At 40.7% G+C, this 22,647-nt stretch overlaps 1 pseudogene; it reads left to right on the top strand.

Moving 5' to 3' along the window:
- LOC148778245 (protein CFDP2-like) overlaps window positions 1–22,647 on the top strand; it is an 81,302-nt pseudogene that overhangs the window by 48,786 nt on the left and 9,869 nt on the right.

Genomic DNA, 22,647 nt, shown 5'->3' with positions numbered 1-22,647 from the left:
AGTTTGCTAGCATATCAACTGCAGGACATTCACAGCACTATCTTTTAGGATTTGAAATAGCTCAACTGGAATTCCATCACTTCCACTAGCTTTGTTTGTACTGATGCTTCCTAAGGCCCACTTGACTTCGCACTCCAGGATGTCTGTCTGTAGGTGAGTTATCACACCACTGTGGTTATCTAGGTCATTGAGCTCTTTTTTGTCTAGTTCTTCTGTGTATTCTTGCCACCTCTTAACATCTTCAGCTTCATTTAGGTCCATACCATTTCTGTCCTTTATTGTGCCAATCTTTGCAAGAAATAGTCCCTTGGCTTCTCTAACTTTCTTGAAGAAATCTCTAGTCTTTCCCATTCTATTGTTTTCCTCTATTTCTTTGCATTGATCACTGAGAAAAGCTTTCTTTCCTCTCCTTGCTATTCTTTGGAACTCCGCATTCAGATGGGTGTGTCTTTCCTTTTCTCCTACATCTTTCACTTATCTTCTTTAGTAAGCTATTTGTAAGGCCTACTCAGACAACCATTTTGCCCTGTTGCCTTTCTTTTTCTTGAGGATGGTTTTGATCACTGCCTCATGTACAATGCTATGAATCTCTGTCCATAGTTCTTCAGGCACTCAATCTATCAGATCTAATCCCTGGAATCTATTTGTCACTTCCATTGTAAAATTGTAAGAGATTTTATTTAGGTCATACTTGAATGCTCGGTTTTCACTGCTTTCTTCAATTTAAGTCTGAATTTGGCTATAAGGATTTCATGATCTGAGTCACAGTCAGCTCCCGGTCTTGTTTTGCTGACTGTATAGAACTTTTCCATCTTCGCCTGCAAAGAATATAACCAATCTGAATTCAGTATTGACCATCTGATCATGTCTATGTGTAGAGTCGTCTCTTGTGTTGTTTGAAGAGGGTATTTGTTGTGACCAGTTCCCTCTCTTTGCAAAACTCTGTCAGTCTTTGCCCTGCTTCAAGGCCCAACTTTCTTGTTATTGCAGGTATCTCTCAACTTCTTACTTTTGCATTCCAATCCCCTACAATGAAAAGGATATCTTTTTCTGGTGTTAGTTCTAGATGGTTTTTTTGGTCATCATTCAACTTCAGCTTCTTCAGCATAAGTGATTGGGGTATAGACTTGGATTACTGTGATATTGACTGGCTTGCCTTGGAAATGAACAGAGATCATTCTGTCATTTTTGAGATTGTACTCAAGTGCTACATTTTAGACTCTTTTGCTGACTATGAGGACTACTCCATTTCTTCTAAGGGATTCTTGCCCACAGTAGTAGGTAAAAAGGTTATCTGAATTAAATTCACCATTCCAGTCTATTTTAGTTCACTAATTCCTAAAATGTCAATGTCCGCTTTTGTCATCTCCCTTTGACCACTTCCAATTTGCCTTGAATATGGACCTAATATTCCAGGTTCCTTTGCAATATTGTTCTTTATAGCATTGGACTTTGCTTCCATCACCAGTCACATTCACCACTGGGCCCTGTTTTCACTTTGGCTCTGTCTCTTCATTATTTTTGGACTTAATTCTTCACTCTTCTCCAATAGTATATTGAGCATCTACCAATCTGGGAAGTTCATATTTCAGTGTCATATCTTTTTGCCTTTTCATACTGTTCATGGGGTTCTCAAGGCAAGAATACTGAAGTGGCTTGTCATTCCCTTTTCCGTTGGACCACATTTTGTCAGAACTCTCCACCATGACCCATCTGTCTTGGGTGGCCCTACGTGGAATGGCTCATAATTTCACTGAGTTAGACAGGGCTTTTATCCATGGGATCAATTTGGTTAGTTTGCTTTGAATGTGGTTTTCATTTTGTCTGCCCTCTGAATAAGGATAAGAGGCTTGAGAAAGCATCCTGATGGGAGAGACTGACTGTGGGGGAAACTGGGTCTTCTTCTCATGGGCAGGGCAATGTTCAGTAAATCTTTAATCCAATTTTCTGTTCATTGATGGGGTTTTTTTCCATCAATTTCCCATCAAACAGTTTGGTCTGAGGCCAAACTGTTGACCCATGCCTCCACCAGAGACTCTTGAGCACTCACAGGAAATTATGGCTGTCTTCCACTGGCCTTCAAAGTCAAATTCCCCGCGAGTTTTCAGTCCCTTTGCTGGGTCCCCAGATTGGGAAATCTATTTTGGGTCCGAGAACTTTCTTAACAGTGTGAGCATTTCTTTGGTATAATTGTTCTGTAGTTTGTGGGCCATGTGCTTGGTGGCTCGATGGTGGGACTAATGGTGATGTCCACCAAGAGGGCTTATGCCACATGCTGGATGACCCAGGTCTGCTGTAGCCTGAGTCCCTGTCCCCACAGCAGGTCACTGATGATCCATGCCTCCACAGGAGACACTCAAACATTCAAAGGCAGGTATGGCTCAGTCTCTGTGGGACCTCTGGTAATGGGTAAAATGTGTGAATATCTTCAAGTCATATATGAACACTCACTAAAGAACATTTAACGCAGAAGAGACACTAAATAAAAGTAGACAGAATGACTCTGATAGCTGCCCTCTGTCAGTTTGTATCCTTGGTCATCCCAGTGATAACACAGTAGGTACATAAATGGAGTAGCCATGATGTCAGGAATGGAGGTAATGCATGTTCAAAGGTCACGGGCTCCCGCTTACCAAGGCTGATGTAGGTATTGCTACCGGTGGTTGTTGACAATCACCACACAAAAATTAATGCTCATCCATTCACATAGCAGCATCTCTCAAAGGGAAAATTGGTCACCTGGCAGCAAATTGACTACATTTTACTTCTTTCACCAGAGAAGTGATGAATTTTATTTATCTTGACAGAAATCAACAACATTCTGGGTATGGCTTTGCCCATTCTGCCTGTACAGCTTCAGGCAGTATGACTATCAGAGAACTTCTAGAATGTTTAGATTATTGTCATAGAATCCTGAGTAAAACCACATTTGACCAAGGCAACTATTTTAAGGCAAAGGAGACCTGACCATGAGCTCCACTTTCCAATAACATACCTAGAACCACATCCAACAGCAGCCCACAGTTAGAATAAAAAAAAAAAAAAAATCTGTTTCACTTACCTCTAGAATTTTACAAAAAGGAAGCTCACAACTAAATCCTATTCTTATTGTTTATTTTTGACAAATACTGAAAGAAAAGGATGCTAAACAATAAAGCTTTATCTAGTATGAAGGAATGAGACAGGGTTCTGATATTACATTTTATTCCTTGAAGCTACTGTAGAATCTTCCTCCTTCAAGACATTGTCCTCTTTGGATTCTCTGCATCAGTCCACTTCTCTTGGGAATTGTCCATGTGTCATTTTTCATAGGTTATCCATGTTTGCTCCCTGCATGCTAGCTTTCTTAATGACGTATTTCTGCACACCTACTTGGGTAAGCTATGAAGTAAAGTTGATTCTTTAAGCATATTAAGGTCTGTGGGCCTTATCTCACCACTATCTGTTTTTGTAGATTCAGTTTTATTGAATCACAGTCATGTTCATTCATTTACTTATTGTCTACAATTGAGTTTACACTACATTGGCTCATAGCAGCAATGGAGAAATTACCCCATGCAAAGCCTAAAATATTCATTATCTGTATTTTAACAGGAAAATTTTGTCAACTCCTGCTTTAAACAAATAGCTAAAGATATCAGAACTGATTTTTTTGATTCACTGAATATGCCAGCAGATTTGGAAAACAGCACTGGCCACAGGACTGGAAGAGGTCAGTCTTCATTCCAATCCCAATGAAAGGGAATGCCAAAGAATGCTCAAACTACCGCACAATTGCATTCATCTCACACGCTAGTAAAGTCATGCTCAAAATTCTCCAAGCCAGGCTTCAGCAATATGTGAACTGTGAACTTCCAGATGTTCAAGCTGGTTTTAGAAAAGGCAGAGTCACCAGAGATCAAATTGCCAACATCCACTGGATCATGGAGAAAGCAAGAGAGTTCCAGAAAAACATCTATTTCTGCTTCATTGACTACGCCAAAGCTTTTGACTGCGTGGATCACAATAAACTGTGGAAAATTCTGAAAGAGATGGGAATACCAGAACACCTGACCTGCCTCTTGAGAAACCTGTATGCAGGTCAGGAAGCAACAGTTAGAACTGGACATGGAACAACAGACTGGTTCCAAATAGGAAAAGGAGTACGTCAAGGTTGTATATTGTCACCCTGTTTATTTAACTTATATGCAGAGTACATCATGAGGAATGCTGGGCTGGAAGAAGCACAGGATGAAATCAAGATTGCTGGGAGAAATATCAATAACCTCAGATATGCAGATGACACCACCCTTATGGCAGAAAGTGAAGAGGAACTCAAAAGCCTCTGATGAAAGTGAAAGAGGTGAGTGAAAAGTTTGGGTTGAAGCTCAACATTCAGAAAACGAAGATCGTGGCATCTGGTCCCATCACTTCATGGGAAATAGATGGGGAAACAGTGGAAACAGTGTCAGACTTTATTTTTTTTGGCTCCAAAATCACTTCGGATGCTGATTGCAGCCATGAAATTAAAAGACGCTTACTCATTGGAAGGACAGTTATGACCAACCTAGATAGTATATTAAAATGCAGAGACATTATTTTGCCAACCAAGGTCCGCCTAGTCAAGGCTATGGTTTTTCCAGTGGTCATGTATGGATGTGAGAGTTGGACTGTGAAGAAAGCTGATTGCAGAAGAATCGATGCTTTTGAACTGTGGTGTTGGAGAAGACTCTTGAGAGTCCCTTATACTGCAAGGAGATCCAACCAGTCCATTCTAAAGGAGATCAATCGTGGATGTTCATTGGAGGGACTGATGCTAAAGCTGAAGCTCCAATACTTTGGCCACCTCATGAGACGAGTTGACTCACTGGAAAAGACTCTGATGCTGGGAAAGGTTGGGGGCGGGAGGAGAAGGGGACGACGGAGAATGAGATGGCTGGATGGCATCACCGACTCTGTGGACATGAGTTTGAGTGAACTCCGGGAGTTGGTGATGGACAGGGAGGTCTGGCGTGCTGTGATTCATGGGGTCGCAGAGAGTCGGACACGACTGAGCGACTGAATTGAACTGAACTGAACTGAACTGATTTTCATCAATATTTTTAAGACAGGCTTTTGTTTTAGAGAAAAGATACAGACTGCTTTGCCCACCCTGAGCAAGCCCAATGATGATGCCATTTTCATATGTCTCTTTTTCAAAAGTGAATATATTTTTTGAGAGAAAAGGATCTGACAACTTGGTTCTTACGTGTTTCAAGACTCTATCTCTACCACAGACAGGGACAGGAGAGAAAGACCAGTCGGTAGGCTGAGTTCCTGTAGGCATCTAACAAATCAGTGGTTTGCTTGAGGCTCACTATGTCTGGGGTTCAACTTGGGACTCTTTTTCCATCTTCCTGACACTTGTCTTACAGTGTGTGTTCATCCTCTAAAATCACAGCCAGTCACACCGCTCTTTGAGCTGTTTGGAAGGATTCACTGGCAAATGTTTGTCAATATGCCCAGAAGATGGAAGGTCATTATGTCTGTGTTAAGTATTATTGATTAAGTGGGACTTCTACTCTCTCTTCACAGTCTTCCCACTAATTATGCCTATGTTTCATTTTTCTAAGTGAATATCAATGTCACGAGAGGATTTCCCATAGAAAAGCTGAAAGTCCAGCACTATCTCCCCTAAAACAAATAGATTTTTCATTGAAATCAACATATCTTTCAGAATCGAATAGGTTTTCATGGGGCCAATAAATTTCTTCAAAACAATGCATTTTTATTACAACATATTTTTGTTCAAACCAATACTTTTTGACAACCAGATATTAATGACCTAGCCAGAACTATAAATTTACCCCAAACTATGTGTTTTCTCAGCAGAAATAATTTTTCTTATACAAACACATTTTTATTTGAATCAATCCTTTTCTGAAATCAGATACATTTCTGCAGGGGACACCAAGAACCTCTTTACTAAGAAATGTCATTTTGTTTAAAGGAACATGGCCTGAGTTTCGAGCTTCTCCAGTGACCTAACTTAAACATCTTTATTAAAAAATGAGTGAGGCAAAGACTATTAAAGAAAATATACTTTGTTTTTTGTCATCCAGAAACGCACAAAGGTTTCAATAGACACTTCTTATACAGCTTCAAAGAAATAGATCTCCAGTTCCATCTATTGTCAGGGCAGACACCAGTCAGCAGTATCCAGCTTCCTTGAGTGTAGCAGAGACAAGAATTATGTTTTTCCTTACAAATGTTCTCTTAATATACTAACAGATATGCTTAAGAGCTATATTATTAAGGTCCTCTGCAATCAGCAATGTTTGAATTGCTGTTTTGTTTTTGTTTTCTTACAAAAATTATCTTGCAATTTTGGATTTTCTCTGTATTTTCCTGAAGCTTAGAACAAAGCTACTCTGAGGGGAGCGTATTATTAATATCAATAAGTTTTATACATTGACCTTTCTGGAAGCAGGTCTCCATTTTCTTAGATACTGACTTTTTAACCCTTCTCACATGGAAATCAACTATGAGAAATTCAAAGAATTGACTTAAAGATTAGAGTGATTTTCTTGTCTCTAAAAAGTTTAAAAATCATAAAAATAATTCCAAAATATACCATACTGGTTATATGGAATTATAAAGATGCATTTCCAGGGCTCTATTCATTCTTGTATTCTTTTCCTTTGCAAGTCTATGCCCAGTTGATCAGCTTAAGGCTTCAACACAGATTCATCAATTCTAGACTGTCTAGGGACTGCCATCTTTGTCTCAACCACAGTAAATTTATGGGACCTGTGTTTCTTGCTACAAGTATGAGCACATTCATTTTTCTGTTTCCCTCTCATTTTCATAAAATAATAAAAGAAAAACACAAAGGGAATGTTCAAATACAATGCATTTTTAGACAAAGATAGCTATACAGCTAAAGTTGAAATCTTGGCAGGCTGATTGCATAGTCATTCAAAATAATCAACTCTTACCTAAGGTAAAGAAGTCCAGTTTTAGTGTGCCAGAGATAATTTAGAGCTAAACAATGTATGAGGTAAAAATGCCTGTACTGTTAAAAAAAAAAAAAAATCAGGACCTCGCTGAATGGGAAAAAGCTTTAAAAATGGAACACTCAGGGTCTTATTAATAAGAACAATTACTATTGTTCAGTATTTACCATGTGCAAAAGGCATTGTGGTTAGCATTGCTTGTCGTTTTTTATTTCCATCTTAGGAAAAATCCATAAAATAGATATGTTTATTCCCATGTTTAGGAGAAGAAACAAAATCAAACAATGCAGAGCCCTGTATGTTCAAACTCACATAGTTAATGAGTAAATAGTGAGAAAGACTGAACACAAATCCCTGGATTTAGAGTCAGCACGTTATCTGCTAAGTGACCTGGAGCTATCTCTTCCACAAGGCTTCGTTCCTATTTCCACAGTGTGTTTACGGATTCCTCCCCTACTTCCTTGGTTTTTACTGAGAGTCAGATGAAGACATGAAGGGGAAACTGTTCCAAAACAAAAGATTTTAAACATATAAAGTAACGCGAGAGACGCCGGCCCCAGCGGCGCAGATGCGACGCGAGAGACGCCGGCCCCGGCGCAACGAACCACGCAAAGAGGGCGGCCGTGAGGAGCTACCCCACGTCCAACAGGCGGTGGCTGCGTGGGCGCAGGAGGACCGAGAGGAGCTACTCCGCGTTCAAGGTCAGGAGGGGCGGCCTTGAGGAGATACCCCTCGTCCAAGGTAAGGTAGAGCGGCTGCACTTTGCTGGAGCGGCTGCACTTTGCTGGAGCGGCTGTGAAGAGATTTTCAACCACCAAGGTAAGAGAAACCCAAATAAGACGGTAGGTATTGCTAGGGGGCATCAGAGGGCAGACAAACTGAAATCATAATCACAGGAAACTAGCCGATCTGATCACATGGACCACAGCCGAATGTGGTCCACTGGAGAAGGGAATGGCAAACCACTTCAGTATACTTGCCTTGAGAACCCCATGAACAGTAACAAAGGGCAAGATGATAGGATACTAGATGAGGAATTCCCCAGGTCGGTAGGTGCACAGTATGCTACTGGAGCTCAGTGGAGAAATAACTATAGAAGGAATAAAGGGATGGAGCAAAAGCAAAACCAATACCCAGCTGTGGATGTGACCAGTGATAGAAGCAAGGTCCGGTGCTGTAAGAGTAATATTGCATAGGAACGTGGAATGTTAGGTCCATGAATCAAGGCAAATTGGAAGTGGTCAAACAGGAGATGGCAAGAGTGAATATCGACATTCTAGGAATCAGTGAATTAAAATGGACTGGAATAGGTGAATTTAACTCGGATGACCATTATATCTACTACTGTGGGCAGGAATCCCTTAGAAGAAATGGAGTAGCCATGATGGTCAACAAAAGAGTCCGAAGTGCAGTACTTGGATGCAATCTTAAAAATGATAGAATGATTTCTGTTCGTTTCCAAGGCAAACCATTCAATATTACAGTAATCCAGGCCTATGCCCCAACCAGTAATGCTGAAGAAGCCGAAGTTAATCGGTTCTATGAAGATCTACAAGACCTTTTAGAACTAACACCCAGAAAAGATGTCCTTTTCATTATCGGGGACTGGAATGCAAAAGTAGGAAATCAAGAAACACCTGGAGTAACAGGCAAATTTGGCCTTGGAGCACGGAATGAAGCAGGGCAAAGGCTAATAGAGTTTTGCCAAGAGAATGCACTGGTCATAGCAAACACCCTCTTCCAACAACACAAGAGAAGACTCTACACATGGACATCACCAGATGGTCAACACCGAAATCAGATTGATTATATTCTTTGCAGCCAAAGATGGAGAAGCTGTATACAGTTAGCAAAAACAAGACCAGGAGCTGACTGTGGCTCAGATCATGAAATCCTTATTGCAAAATTCAGACTTAAATTGAAGAAAGTAGGGAAAACCACTAGACCATTCAGATATGACCTCAATCAAATCCCTTATGATTATACAGTGGAAGTGAGAAATAGATTTAAGGGACTAGATCTGATTGATAGAGTGCCTGATGAACTCTGGACGGAGGTTCGTGACATTGTACAGGAGACAGGGACCAAGACCATCCCCATGGAAAAGAAATGCAAAAGAGCGAAATGGCTGTCTGAGGAGGCCTTACAAATAGCTGTGAAAAGAAGAGAGGCGAAAAGCAAAGGAGAAAGGGAAAGATATAAGCATCTGAATGCAGAGTTCCAAGGAATAGCAAGGAGAGATAAGAAAGCCTTCCTCAGTGATCAATGCAAAGAAATAGAGGAAAACAACAGAATGGGAAAAACAAGAGACCTCTTCAAGAAAATTAGAGATTCCAAGGGAACATTACATGCAAAGATGGGCTCGATAAAGGACAGAAATGGTATAGACCTAACAGAAGCAGAAGATATTAAGAAGAGGTGGCAGGAATACACAGAAGAACTGTACAAAAAAGATCTTCACGACCAAGATAGTCATGATAACGTGATCATTGACCTAGAGCCAGACATCTTGGAATGTGAAGTCAAGTGGGCCTTAGAAAGCATCACTACTAACAAAGCTAGTGGAGGTGATGGAATTCCAGTGGAGCTATTTCAAGTCTTGAAAGATGATGCTATGAAAGTGCTGCACTCAATATGCCAGCAGATATGGAAAACTCAGCAGTGGCCACAGGACTGGAAGAGGTCAGTCTTCATTCCATTCCCAAAGAAAGGCAATGCCAAAGAATGCTCAAACTACCGCACAATTGCACTCATCTCACACGCTAGTAAAGTCATGCTCAAAATTCTCCAAGCCAGGCTTCGGCAGTATGTAAACCGTGAACTCCCAGATGTTCAAGCAGGTTTTAGAAAAGGCAGAGGAACCAGAGATCAAATTGCCAACATCCACTGGATCATGGAGAAAGCAAGAGAGTTCCAGAAAAACATCTATTTCTGCTTCATTGACTATGCCAAAGCCTTTGACTGCATGGATCACAATAAACTGTGGAACATTCTGAAAGAGATGGGAATCCCAGACCACCTGACCTGCCTCTTGAGAAACCTGTATGCAGGTCAGGAAGCAACAGTTAGAACTGGACATGGAATAACAGACTGGTTCCAAATAGGAAAAGGTGTACGTCAAGGTTGTATATTGTCACCTTGCTTATTTAACTTCTATGCAGAGTACATCATGAGGAACGCTGGGCTGGAAGAAGCACAAGCTGGAATCAAGATTGCTGGGAGAAATATCAATAACCTCAGATATGCAGATGACACTACCCTTATGGCAGAAAGTGAAGAGGAACTCAAAAGCCTCTTGATGAAAGTGAAAGAGGAGAGTGAAAAGGTTGGCTTGAAGCTCAACATTCAGAAAACAAAGATCATGGCATCTGGTCCCATCACTTCATGGGAAATAGATGGAAAGACAGTGGAAACAGTGTCAGACTTTATATTTTTGGGCTCCAAAATCACTGCAGATGCTGATTGCAGCCATGATATTAAAAGACGCTTGCTCCTTGGAAGGAAAGTTATGACCAACCTTGATAGTATATTAAAAAGCAGAGACATTACTTTGCCAACCAAGGTCTGTCTAGTCAAGGCAATGGTTTTTCCCGTGGTCATGTATGGATGTGAGAGTTGGACTGTGAAGAAAGCTGATCGCCGAAGAATTGATGCTTTTGAACTGTGGTGTTGGAGAAGACTCTTGAGAGTTCCTTATACTGCAAGGAGATCCAACCAGTCCATTCTAAAGGAGATCAATCCTGGATGTTCATTGGAGGGACTGATGCTAAAGCTGAAACTCCAATACTTTGGCCACCTCATGCGACGAGTTGACTCACTGGAAAAGACTCTGATGCTGGGAAAGGTTGGGGGGGGGGGGAAGAAGGGGACGACAGAGAATGAGATGGCTGGATGGCATCACCGACTCTGTGGACATGAGTTTGAGTGTACTCTGGGAGTTGGTGATGGACAGGGAGGCCTGGCGTGCTGTGATTCATGGGGTCGCGGAGAGTCAGACACGACTGAGCGACTGAACTGAACTGAACTGAACACTTGGTAACTGCAAGTTCATTCTCAAACATGGATTATGTGAATGTGTTTTGGAGACATGGATGGATTTTTTTCCCCCACATTTTTTAATTGATTACTTCACTTCAAATGCCTATGTGGGACCAAAAGTTCCTTACTGGCAGTAGAAGAAAATTTTACATCAAGAAGAGAATTTAGTTAAGAGGCAGAAAACAGAACTGAGACGGCATGATATAGAAAAATTATAAGGGAAATGAATGAGCAATAAAAGTAGTCATCATGTATTAAGAAACTTTCTAAATTTTAGGTTACGAAGCATTGTGACAAAACATCTCCTTTGATTTTCACAGTAACTCTGAAGTAAGTTGAGCCACAAGGTAATACCTCACTTAAAAATGAAGACATTGATGTTTAGAAAGGTCAAGTACTTGCCCAAGAACATGCACCATAAATAATTGACAAGGTCAGAGCCATTTCCATGTCACCAAAGGAGATCAGTCCTGGGTGTTCATTGGAAGGACTGATGCTAAAGCTGAAACTCCAATACTTTGGCCACCTCATGCGAAGTGTTGACTCACTGGAAAAGACTCTGATGCTGGGAGGGACTGGGGGCGGTAGGAGAAGGGGACGACAGAGAATGAGATGGCTGGATGGCATCACCGACTCAATGGACGTGAGTTTGAGTGAACTCCGGGAGTTGGTGATGGACAGGGAGGCCTGGCGTGCTGTGATTCATGGGGTCGCAAAGAGTCGGACATGACTGAGTGACTGAAATGAACTGAACTGAACTGATAGAGAGAAGTATTTAGTTGACAAACAAAAAGAAGCAGAAAAAATAGTACAAGGATAAGAGACAAATGTATGTAACATTTATTATATAAAGCATTTTCAAATATTTTACCTCTTTTTTTTTCCTTTGAATTTCCCTGATCAAACTCCCAGCTTAGTCTGACCATGCTACCCAGACTATTGCTGAACAAACCAAGACTGGCATTCATGTTTTCTGACTTCAAGTCTAGTATTTATTACAGAATTCTATCCTGTGGATGTGGGGTCTGGTTTGAGAGGGCAGAGAGTGGGATTTGGGGGAAGGTGTTATTGTACCTGCTGGCCTCCTTCATGTATGGACTATGCCAAGGAAAGGTAGGGAGATGTCTCCCCTGACGGCCCAGCACCTGGGTGTCTCTCGGAAGACTTGGGAGCTAGGAACTACAGCAGGAGTGGCTGCAGATATCACAAGCCATGCTTGACTGAGCCCAACAGCAGACTCACAATCAAATGCTGCCATATGGGAAAGAAATAGGGGCTGGCTATCTGAGCATATGAGGAAAAAATCTGGGAGGGTACAGGAACCAAAAATATCAGACTGATTTCAAATAACCATCTGATCCTCATGAAAATAAAGCCAATCTTTTGAAAATTCAGCTTAATTTAAGAATCATTATATGTATATATAGTACCTATGATATATAAGTACTGTGGGAACCAAAAATGCTGCATAAAACTCAACTTCTCTGAACCTCAGTTCTCTCATCTGTAAACTAAGTGGATCAAAATAAATCATTTTCAGAGGTGCTGTCAGTCTTTCAGGCTGTGAAATAGTCTCTGCTTGATGTTATTTATAGTTTGGCGGTCACAAAGGTAGTATGTCCACAGTTGCCAGGCTCTTAGGACTTACTTGGTTCAAACATGAGGAATAGGGGAGCTGATTCAGGCTGAGACTAGAGGTTGGGTCTTCTAAGGCCAAATCCTGGGTTTTCCCAACCACAACTCAGAAGCTTCCACTAACTACAGTACATGCAGAATCCCTGTGTTGAAAACAACCTTACCAGCCATGGAGTCCAATGGCTCAACCAGTGCATAAACTACTCTAGGACAGTCTCACCATGTGGACAACTCAGCTGGCTGAATTCCATCACAGAAAATTCATTCAGTGAGGGAGAGAAACCATTCTATTTTTGTAAAGCTACACATTTTAGTTTTTTCCCTAAATTGAGCTTCCACTTACTGCCTACCATTTTGATCCAGAGAATATATTCATGGCCCCTTTTAGATATCTGACTCATTCATATTTCTTGGCACCGGACTACCTACCAGGTTGTTCCAGATGGTTTTTGGGATTAAAAAGGAGACACAATTTGGAAAAAGCTATGACATCCTTCCTGAGAAACACTATTCTGTGCCAGCTAAGGAGAGAACGTTTTGCTTCACATGGGGCAGAAAATGGTGGTCAGTGTACCTCAAGACACTTTCTCAAGTACAGAATCACTTCTTCCACATTTTCCTTCCCTCTTTTTCCTGGGGACAAACCACATGTCCCTCCCACTGCTTCTAGCATCTAGACTCCTACCAAACTAAGATAAATAAAGTAGGTTCTTTTGTAAGTCCAAGAAAACAGACAGCCATTCCTTGAGCATAATAACACACTTTGTTTTGGCCACAGAGTGTGCTCTGGGAAGGGGCCTATTTTTGGTTCTTCTTCCACCCTACATCCAGCACAGAATCTGAGGCTCCCTCACTTCCTGTCAGCTTCATTAAAGGAAAATCTAGATCAGAGTTTGAGAGGAGGTCAAAGCAGACTCGAAGACTGAGTCTGAAAGAGGTGGAGGAGTTTAAAAAACAAAAAAATAAAATAAAAACATTGAGGGAAGGAAAGAGAAGGATAGGAGGCCAGAGAGAAGGGACACTCCGATTCACACCTCAAGTATTGTCAACATGGACTGAAATGAAAATTGAAGGAAAAAGTAGTGGACTCCACTGCATTATCTTTGGGTTTGGTGTGTGCACGTGACTGTCTTACAATCATGCACTGTGATAATGTATCTGGGGTAACATGGCAACCCTCAAAAAATTATAGGTATAAGGAATCTTGATCTGGAGAGGAAGATGAAGATAAGTCTTTCCATTGGTATCAAAAGTAAGACACATAGTCACTGTAATATGTAAAGACCAGATCATTATTCATTCATTTATTCATTTCTTTAAATAATAAATTTGAATACTTATTATGTTCAAGGAACCTTATAGGAGCCATGTTTTATCCTTATACCGACAGCTTATAAGCTATTTGGGAAAATGAGACATTAAATTGCAGCATAAATTAAGAGAAATTTCACAGAGGGATTTAACCTTAAGTAGCAAATGAGTGGTATAAACAATAATTGCTATGAGTTCATGGGAAGATTACACTTTGGAATGATTAGGGAAGGCTATGTTGAGAAGGTGAGTATTCAGCAGGCTTTAATGAATGGGTTGAAACTGAATGGATAGAGAAGCACGAGAAACATGTCAAAACTGCAGAGAAAGAAGGACTGTTTCATATATAAGTAATGAATAGGCCCAGATTTGCTGAAGCCAATTGTTTTGAAAGTAATTAGTTAAATAATAACCTCGAAAGGTATTTCCAGGATATGAATATCAGGTGAAGAAAAAAAAAAACTGATCAGGAAAGTGACATGATGGAAATTATATTTTAGAAAGATCATGACATGGGAAAAGGAAGCAGTGGCAAGGGGTGGGTGGGCAAGCTTGAAGGGGAGATGCCCATTAGCAGGACTTCAGAATAAGCCAGCCGGGAGGATTAGGATGGTGAAATTGGGGAAATAAAAAATATATATTTATAAGTGAATTGTGAAGAGAAAACTAGTGGGATTTGGTTACTGATTGAAAATAAAGCAAGAAGAGACTCAAAGATGATTCAGATTTTGAATTTGTGAATTTTACCATTGACAGAAGGTTTTGGAGACTGACAATGTAAAAAGGTCTGCTGCTGTTTAAGAGACCGATGCTGTGTAAGAGATAATGGAGTGATGAGATAAGAGTGCTACACTGAATTTTGAACAGACTTGTGGAATTATCTTCATGCTGCGAAAGCTGATAGTCAAAGACTTTCAATAAAGATAAGGCTGTCTTATTATCCTTGTATCATCTTACTTTCTTCTTAGACCAGGAGCTCTCAACAATGGCAGTGTTTTAGAATCACCTGGAGTGGACAGTAGGGATCTTTAAAATATTCTTATTCTGGGTTATACACTAATCAATTAAATTAGAGTCTCACTGGAGAAGGTGGGGTTGGGGGGAGATTTAAGAATTCATACATTTAGAGTTCCAGAAAAACATCTATTTCTTTTTCATTGACTATGCAAAAGCCTTTGACTGTGTGGATCACAATAAACTGTGGAACATTCTGAAAGAGGTGGGAATACCAGACCACCTGACCTGCCTCTTGAGAAACCTGTATGCAGGTCAGGAAGTAACAGTTAGAACTGGACATGGAACAACAGACTGGTTCCAAATAGGAAAAGGTGTACGTCAAGGTTGTATATTGTCACCTTGCTTATTTAACTTCTATGCAGAGTGCATCATGAGGAACGCCAGGCTGGAAGAAGCACAAGCTGGAATCAAGATTGCCAGGGGAAATATCAGTAACCTCAGATATGCAGATGACACACCCTTATGGCAGAAAATGAAGAGGAACTCAAAAGCCTCTTGATGAAAGTGAAAGAGGAGAGTGAAAAGGTTGGCTTGAAGCTCAACATTCAGGAAACAAAGATTATGGCATCTGGTCCCATCACTTCATGGGAAATAGATGGGGAAACAGTGGAAACAGTGTCAGACTTTATTTTTTGGGGCTCCAAAATCACTGCGGATTCTGATTGCAGCCATGAAATTAAAAGACGCTTACTCCTTGGAAGGAAAGTTATGACCAACCTAGATAGCATATTAAAAAGCAGAGACAGTACTTTGCCAACAACGGTCCATCTAGTCAAGGCTATGGTTTTTCCAGTGGTCATGTATGGATGTGAAAGTTGGACTGTGAAGAAAGCTGATTGCCGAAGAATTGATTCTTTTGAACTGTGGTGTTGGAGAAGATTCTTGAGAGTCCCTTGGACTGCAAGGAGATCCAACCAGTCCATTCTAGAGGAGATCAATCCTGGGTGTTCATTGGAAGGACTGATGCTAAAGCTGAAACTCCAATACATAGGACCGTTCAACTTCAGCTTCTTCAGCATTACTGGTTGGGGCATACAATTGGATTACCATGATATTGAATGATTTGCCTTGGAAATGAACAGAAATCGTTCTGTTATTTTTGAGATTGCATCCAAGTACTGCATTTCAGACTCTTTTGTTGACCATGATGGCTACTCCATTTCTTCTAAGGGATTCTTGCCTACAGTAGTAGATATAATGGTAATCTGAGTTAAATTCACCCATTCCAGCCCATTTCAGTTCTCTGTTTCCTAGAATGTCGATGTTCGCGCTTGCATCTCCTTTTTGACCACTTCCAATTTGCCTTGATTTATGGACCTAACATTCCAGATTCCTATGCAATATTGCTGTTTCCAGCATCGGACCTTGCTTCTATCACCGCTGCTGCTGCTGCTAAGTCACTTCAGTCGTGTTCGACTCTGTGTGACCCCACAGACGGAAGCCCACCAGGCTCCCCCGTCCCTGGGATTTTCTATGCAAGAGTACTGGAGTGGCTTGCCATTGCCTTCTCCGGCTTCTATCACCAGTCCCATCCAAAACTGGGTTTTGTGTTTTTTTTTGCTTTGGCTCCATCCCTTCATTCTTTGTGGAGTTATTTCTCCACTGATCTCCAGTAGCATATTGGGCATCTTCTGACCTGGGGAGTTCCTCTTTCAGTATCCTATCATTTTGCCTTTTCATACTGTTCATGGGGTTCTCAAGGCAAGAATACTGAAGTGGTTTGCCATTCCCTTCTCCATTGGACCATATTCTGTCAGACCTCTCCACCATGACCCGTCCGTCTTGGGTGGCCCCACACGGCATGGATTGGTTTCATTGAGTTAGACAAGGCTGTGGTCCATGTGATCAGATTGGCTAGTTTTCTGTGATTATGGTTTCAGTGTGTCTGCCCTCTGATGCCCTCTCACAACACCTACCATCTTACTTGGGTTTCTCTTACCGTGGATGTGGGGTATCTCTTCACAGCTGCTCCAGCAAAGCACAGCCACTGCTCCTTACCTTGGACTAGGTCGCCCCTCCTGACCTTGAACGTGGAGTAGCTCCTCTCGGCCCTCCTGCTCCCACACAGCCGCCATTCCTTGGACGTCGGGTTGCTCCTCTCGGCTGCCGCCCTGACCTCGGACATGGGGTAGCTCCTCTCAGCCACCACCCCTGACCTCGGACATGGGATAACTCCTCTCGGCCGCTCCTGTGAGTGTCCAGGAGTCTCCAGCAGAGTCGTGGGTCAGCGGTGGCCTGCTGCAGGGTTGGGGGCACTGAGTGTAGCAGTACATGCATGGGATCTTTTGAAGGAGGTCACCATTATCTTCATTACCTCCACCGTGGTTGAGATGATGATAAGAACCTTCTAAATCCTTCACTCTCATCACCCTTTAATCCCATATCAATGTGTAACTAGAAAGCTTTGTGTAAAATGCAAATCTGCTTCAAACCTCAGTAGTTCCATAAACCCATTAATGTGACTTAAAAAATATTCCTTGATTTGTCATGTGATTACTTGCTCAGTTTTACGTTTTGCCATTCCCCTCCCCCTCAGTGATTTGATTCTGGGTGTTTGTTCATAGTGGTCTCTGGGCCTGTAACACTTCCCGCTTTCCTTCTCACCTTCTTCCTTAATACATTGTTGTTCTTTTCTCTTTATCACTCTTCTCCAACTTTCAGTTTAGATGTCAGATACTTTCATTTAAAAGTTTCAGTGGACCTCTAGGTGTGAATTAGATATTTCTCTTTTGTGCTTTGACCTTATTGCAACATTTATTACATTATTTACTCACCTCTGATCCCCACTAATATATTAATTTTATAAACACAAGGATTGTGTCAATTCTGTTCACTATTTTATCACTAGCAAAATACCTAGAACATAGTAGGTATTCAATAAATAATTTGAGTCACAGTGAGATGAATCTCCTTTTGTTATGTTACAGACACAATAACTAATACACTTTTGTTCCCACACAGTGAACATGGAGCCAAGAAATAACTGCAAAGAATGTTTGCTCATTTTTTGTTCTGGTGTCCATACAGGAAACTAACAGAAAAACCAAACACTGTAGTTTTATTTAGTTCTGCCTAAAAGCAGAAAAAATAAGAGGATTATTCAAACATTTTTTTTTAATTGGCATATAGTTGCTTTACAATAGTGTGTAGTTTCTGCTGTACAATGAAGTGAATCAGCTTTGCGTATGCATATATCCCCTTCCTCTTGGAACTTTGTCCCACCCCTTAGATCATCACAGAGCACCTAACTGAGCTTTCTCTGCTTTGTAGCAGATTTCCACCAACTATTCTACACATGGTATTGTATATATGTCAGTTCCAGTCTCCTAGTTCATCCCACACCCTCCTTCCTACCCCTTGTATCCACACAACTCTTCTCTACATCTGAGTCTCTATACCTGCGCTGCAAATAGGTTTATCTGTACCATTTGTCTAGATTACACATACGTGCTAATATACAATATTTATTTCCCTCTTTCTAACTTACTTCAGTCTGTATTTAAGTGTTTATCTCTTTGAAAGAACATTACTAGTATAAGAAAAAGGAAATTCTCATCTTTTGGATGAGAAACAATAGACAATGGAAGAAAAGTAATTAAAAGTGTTGGTAAGGCAGTGACCATGAGAATTTAGCTGGAATAAACGAAATACCAAATCAAATGGTTATACCTATTATAGTTTACCAATCCCACACATTTACTGAGCCCCCATTTTTGCCACTCTGAATGTTTCTGGAATTTAGATGTCCAAATAAGAGTCATTACATTTTCTTATAAGAGAAGATTAAGATGAAATTCTGCTGCTTCTATGCTTAAAGATTAAACTCCTTCAGGAATATGGGAGGGGAATTAAATGGTTTAGATTTCTTATCATTCATTTTCCTGTTCCTCTGGAACCCAAAGAAAATGTCTGACAATCAGGGTCAAGTGGCCATACACCATCAGGGCTAAGCATGTTGCTTTTGTTCGTTTCTCCGGGGGAGGACATTTTAGGCATGCAGCCACACCCTCTGAGACACAAGAGTGAATTAAAAGTGGATTTAGAGAGCACTCAGTGATGATAAACTGCAGTTCTGAGAGGAATAAATTCACAGCCCAGACTCCTGTTAGGCCGCTGAGGGAGGGACTGAGGAAAGAAGTAGAATTCACCTATACTGGGAAACAAACCCACAATAACCATGATGTTTTCTTATTCTTAGCGTAGGAGTAAAGACCTGGCTCATAGATCTTAGATTCTAACGTTAACAAAATGCTGAATTAGAATCAAACCACAAAAAGAGTTCTCTGGAAACTTAATTCTAAACCACTGAATGACAAGCATTCTTAGAAGTATGGATGGAAGGGACCAAAAACACCTGATGTTTGAATCTCTTCTTCACCCCTTGGGCCACCTAACGTGCTCTCTGTTGACAGAAGAGTCCCTGACAACCAAGGAGGGGTCACTGAGGGCAATCATCAAAGGCCTGCTTTCCTCCTGATCAACCTCATTGGCAGCTCTTTGTCAGCAAGACTTTCACTGCTTCTTCCCAGAACTCAGAACAGCATAAGCATATAATAAATGCAACTCTTCATTCCAGACTTCTCACTACCACACTTCACCTCTTTTTACTCAACTAGCATTTCTTAAATTCCAACTATGAACCAGCATTATTTAAATGGTCTCGCCTCTTGAACATATATATATATATTGAATTCTGCTTTGGTGTCCTCTTAGGTTTTCCATTTAGTCTGTTTATATTTCATAGGGTGGCCTTCCTTGCAGTCCTTCATTTGAGTGAAAGAATAACAATAAAATTAAGATTATGAGCTTCTCTCCCCATTAAGTAAAGTATAACCCATCACTACTCCACTGATTGTGGATTTATTGCTGCTTTTTATCTTTGCTTTTCACTTTTTCTTGTTTTGATCCATTATTTCTCAACATTTCCACTGAAGCGCTTGAATAAGATAGTGACCCTCCCCCCTCAAATTTGGTACTATTTTCAGAGAGGGATATATGTTTTATGTTTATAATTGATCTGAATTTTGCATTCTATGTCATTAAATATGTATTCATTTTAATAAAGCATATTTTATGTGAAAATTAAAGTCAGTGTTTGCGATTTCACACTTCAGAAGATCAAGAGGGAGTTAGGGGGCAGGTAACTTCTATATATTTTTTTAAAGGCTTCCTGTAGTTTCCTCTGGTATTTCACAATTTTTCCTTACCCTCTCTGCTACAATCCCCAAACTTGGATGTTTTGGGCCCTCTGTTGATTTCAAGGCCCAGGAGAGCATTTTCTCCAAAAGGCCCACCTGATGCTCAGTTGTTTTGCAAACACATGTCCATCTAATAAATATTTCTTGGGCACCCATATAGATGCTCTCCAACCATCCATTTATCTTTCTATCTCAGTCCCACATCATACAGTCTTGTACTCCCATGAATGTGGAAAGCAAGAAAACACTTCAAAAATGTCTGACCTTGCATGAGTGTGCCAAATGACTCAGTGTTACAACTTCTCTGAAGTTTCTTTTTTATTGATGAACTTGGACTAAAGAATCCTAATTTTTATGACTGAATCTTCTTGAGCTTCCCATGTACTTGGTTCATCTGCCTCTTTCCTTATTTATCTACACGAAGTAGGTTACAAAAACTAGAGGTAATAGAAACTTTGCCTTGCAATTAAGTGTTAAAAAGTAATACTCTTTCCCAAACACATCTCTACCTGCTCAGATTCTTCCTCAAGAAAAGTGTGACAGTGGTGATGAAAGTTCTCTGACTTACCAGACAACAGGTATTGAGTACTTCCTGTATATTATGCATTGTTTCATTTGCATCTTACCAGTATCCCAGTCTTAGCACATGAAGAAATGGATGCTTATGGATGTAATCATTGTGCCATGAGCTATAAAGCTACTCAGGTGGTGGACTGGGATTTGAAGCTTAGCCTTTCTGATTCTAGAGCCTAAGTGTTTTGATCCAATCCTAATTGCACAGTGCAAATGGCATTTTCCAAGGCAGTTTGTATTAATACCACTTAAGACATTATTTTTCTACATTATTCCTTCCAATGGAAAGTTTATATGGATAAAGAAATAAATAGTGATGAAGAAAGTGAAACCAGAAGACAAATGGGTAGGACAAAAGATTACACAACCTCAGAAAGAATTTGCAAAATGAGACAACAGAGTTAACCCCTGCCAGGAGGACTGATGAAGTAACTGGTGTGAGTTGCTCTGTGTTCCTTAGAAAATGGAGTTTTATAAATAACCGAGGCTACTTTTTTCTCTAAAAGAGAGTTAAATGAATGTTGATCATTTGCTTAACTAGTACAACTTGACCTTTCTTGCTAGTGAATTTCTTTTCTTCTCATAAAAGGCAAGGCCCTTGAGATCATAGGACATCTTCAACATGTGGAGTTGCCAAGAATTCACATTGAGGGTCCCCAGAAAACCATCTTTGTCCCAGACAGCCTTGCCCAGGCAAGCATGCAGAGTGCATGGGATAAGCAAAGGGCTGGGTGCCATGGCATTTGTTTTCCATTGAATAGGATTAGGGATTCTGACATGAATGATTAATCACCACATTGCAGATGGCTGATGAACACAGGAAAGAGTCCACTCAGAATGGATGGTGCACGCAATCTATTCCAAACAGCTGCTGGGTGTTCCTGTCTCCTCCACCCTCCCTACTCTTGCCTCAGATTCCTTACTCCTGGTGTCTCTCTCATTCTCTTTCTCTCCTTTCTTTTCTAACTCAATTACCTTTCTCCCTCTCTCCTTTTTATTTCTTTTCTTTTATAATCCTCTCCCCACCCCAGTTCATCTTTGTCATTGTTGGTTCTCTCTCTCTTCCTTCCCATCTTCAGTCCCCTTTTTGTCTTACTTATATACCAAGCTAGTCTTTAGGTATGGAGTCTTGAGTAGGAACACTCTGGGGGTTTGTAAGGGAGGTACAGGAGAGCAGATTTGAAAGCAATGGGGGTAAGTTATAGCTTTTCCCACCACATCCCCATAGACAAGGGCAATGAAGAGGAAAGTGTCCTTCCATGGACAAAAATGAAATCTATGAACAGGATTATACAAAACCACACACACAATATAAAACAGGAGTTGTATTTCCAGGTATCTCAAGTTCTGGAGATTTTAACTTCCTTTGGATGGGAGTATATTTGGAGGAAGGCTATTTCCTTCATGTTTGCTCTAGCTTTGTTAAACTTTGGAATGATGTTTCCATTTTAGCCACTTGGATTTTGGAAAGTTGTGTTTATTGTGTCTCCCATCATTTGGGAGATGATACCTTCACAACTCCTTGAGTAGTGGTGGCCCAGAGCAAGAACTCTAGACTCTGATACTTTTGTTTGATTCCTGGCTTTACATATGCCTTTATCACAAATCAGAATCACCAGGAAAATTTGTGAAAATGCAAACTTTTGCTTCCATTCCCAGAGTTTCTGATTCAGTAAGTCTAGAATGGGGTCCAAAAATTTGCATTTCTAATAAGCTTCCAGGTGATCCAGATCCTGCTGGTCTGGAAATCCCACTTTGAGAACCAGTTCCCCTAATAGCTTCCTAGACCTGCCATTCTTCTACATTTATAAATGCATGTGAGGCCTGTGGCCTAGCCTTTATAGCTTGGAAAATTTAGAATTACTTTTCAGGGAAAGAAGTGCTACTAACCAAGTTGACCG

Source organism: Moschus berezovskii, chromosome 4, assembly GCF_049115385.1.
Source record: "Moschus berezovskii isolate FMDL1 chromosome 4, NW_MosBer_1.0, whole genome shotgun sequence".
In the NCBI taxonomy this organism is placed as follows: Eukaryota; Metazoa; Chordata; class Mammalia; order Artiodactyla; family Moschidae; genus Moschus; species Moschus berezovskii.
Note: the sequence above shows the minus strand (reverse complement) of the source record. Positions and strands in the feature narration are given on the sequence as shown.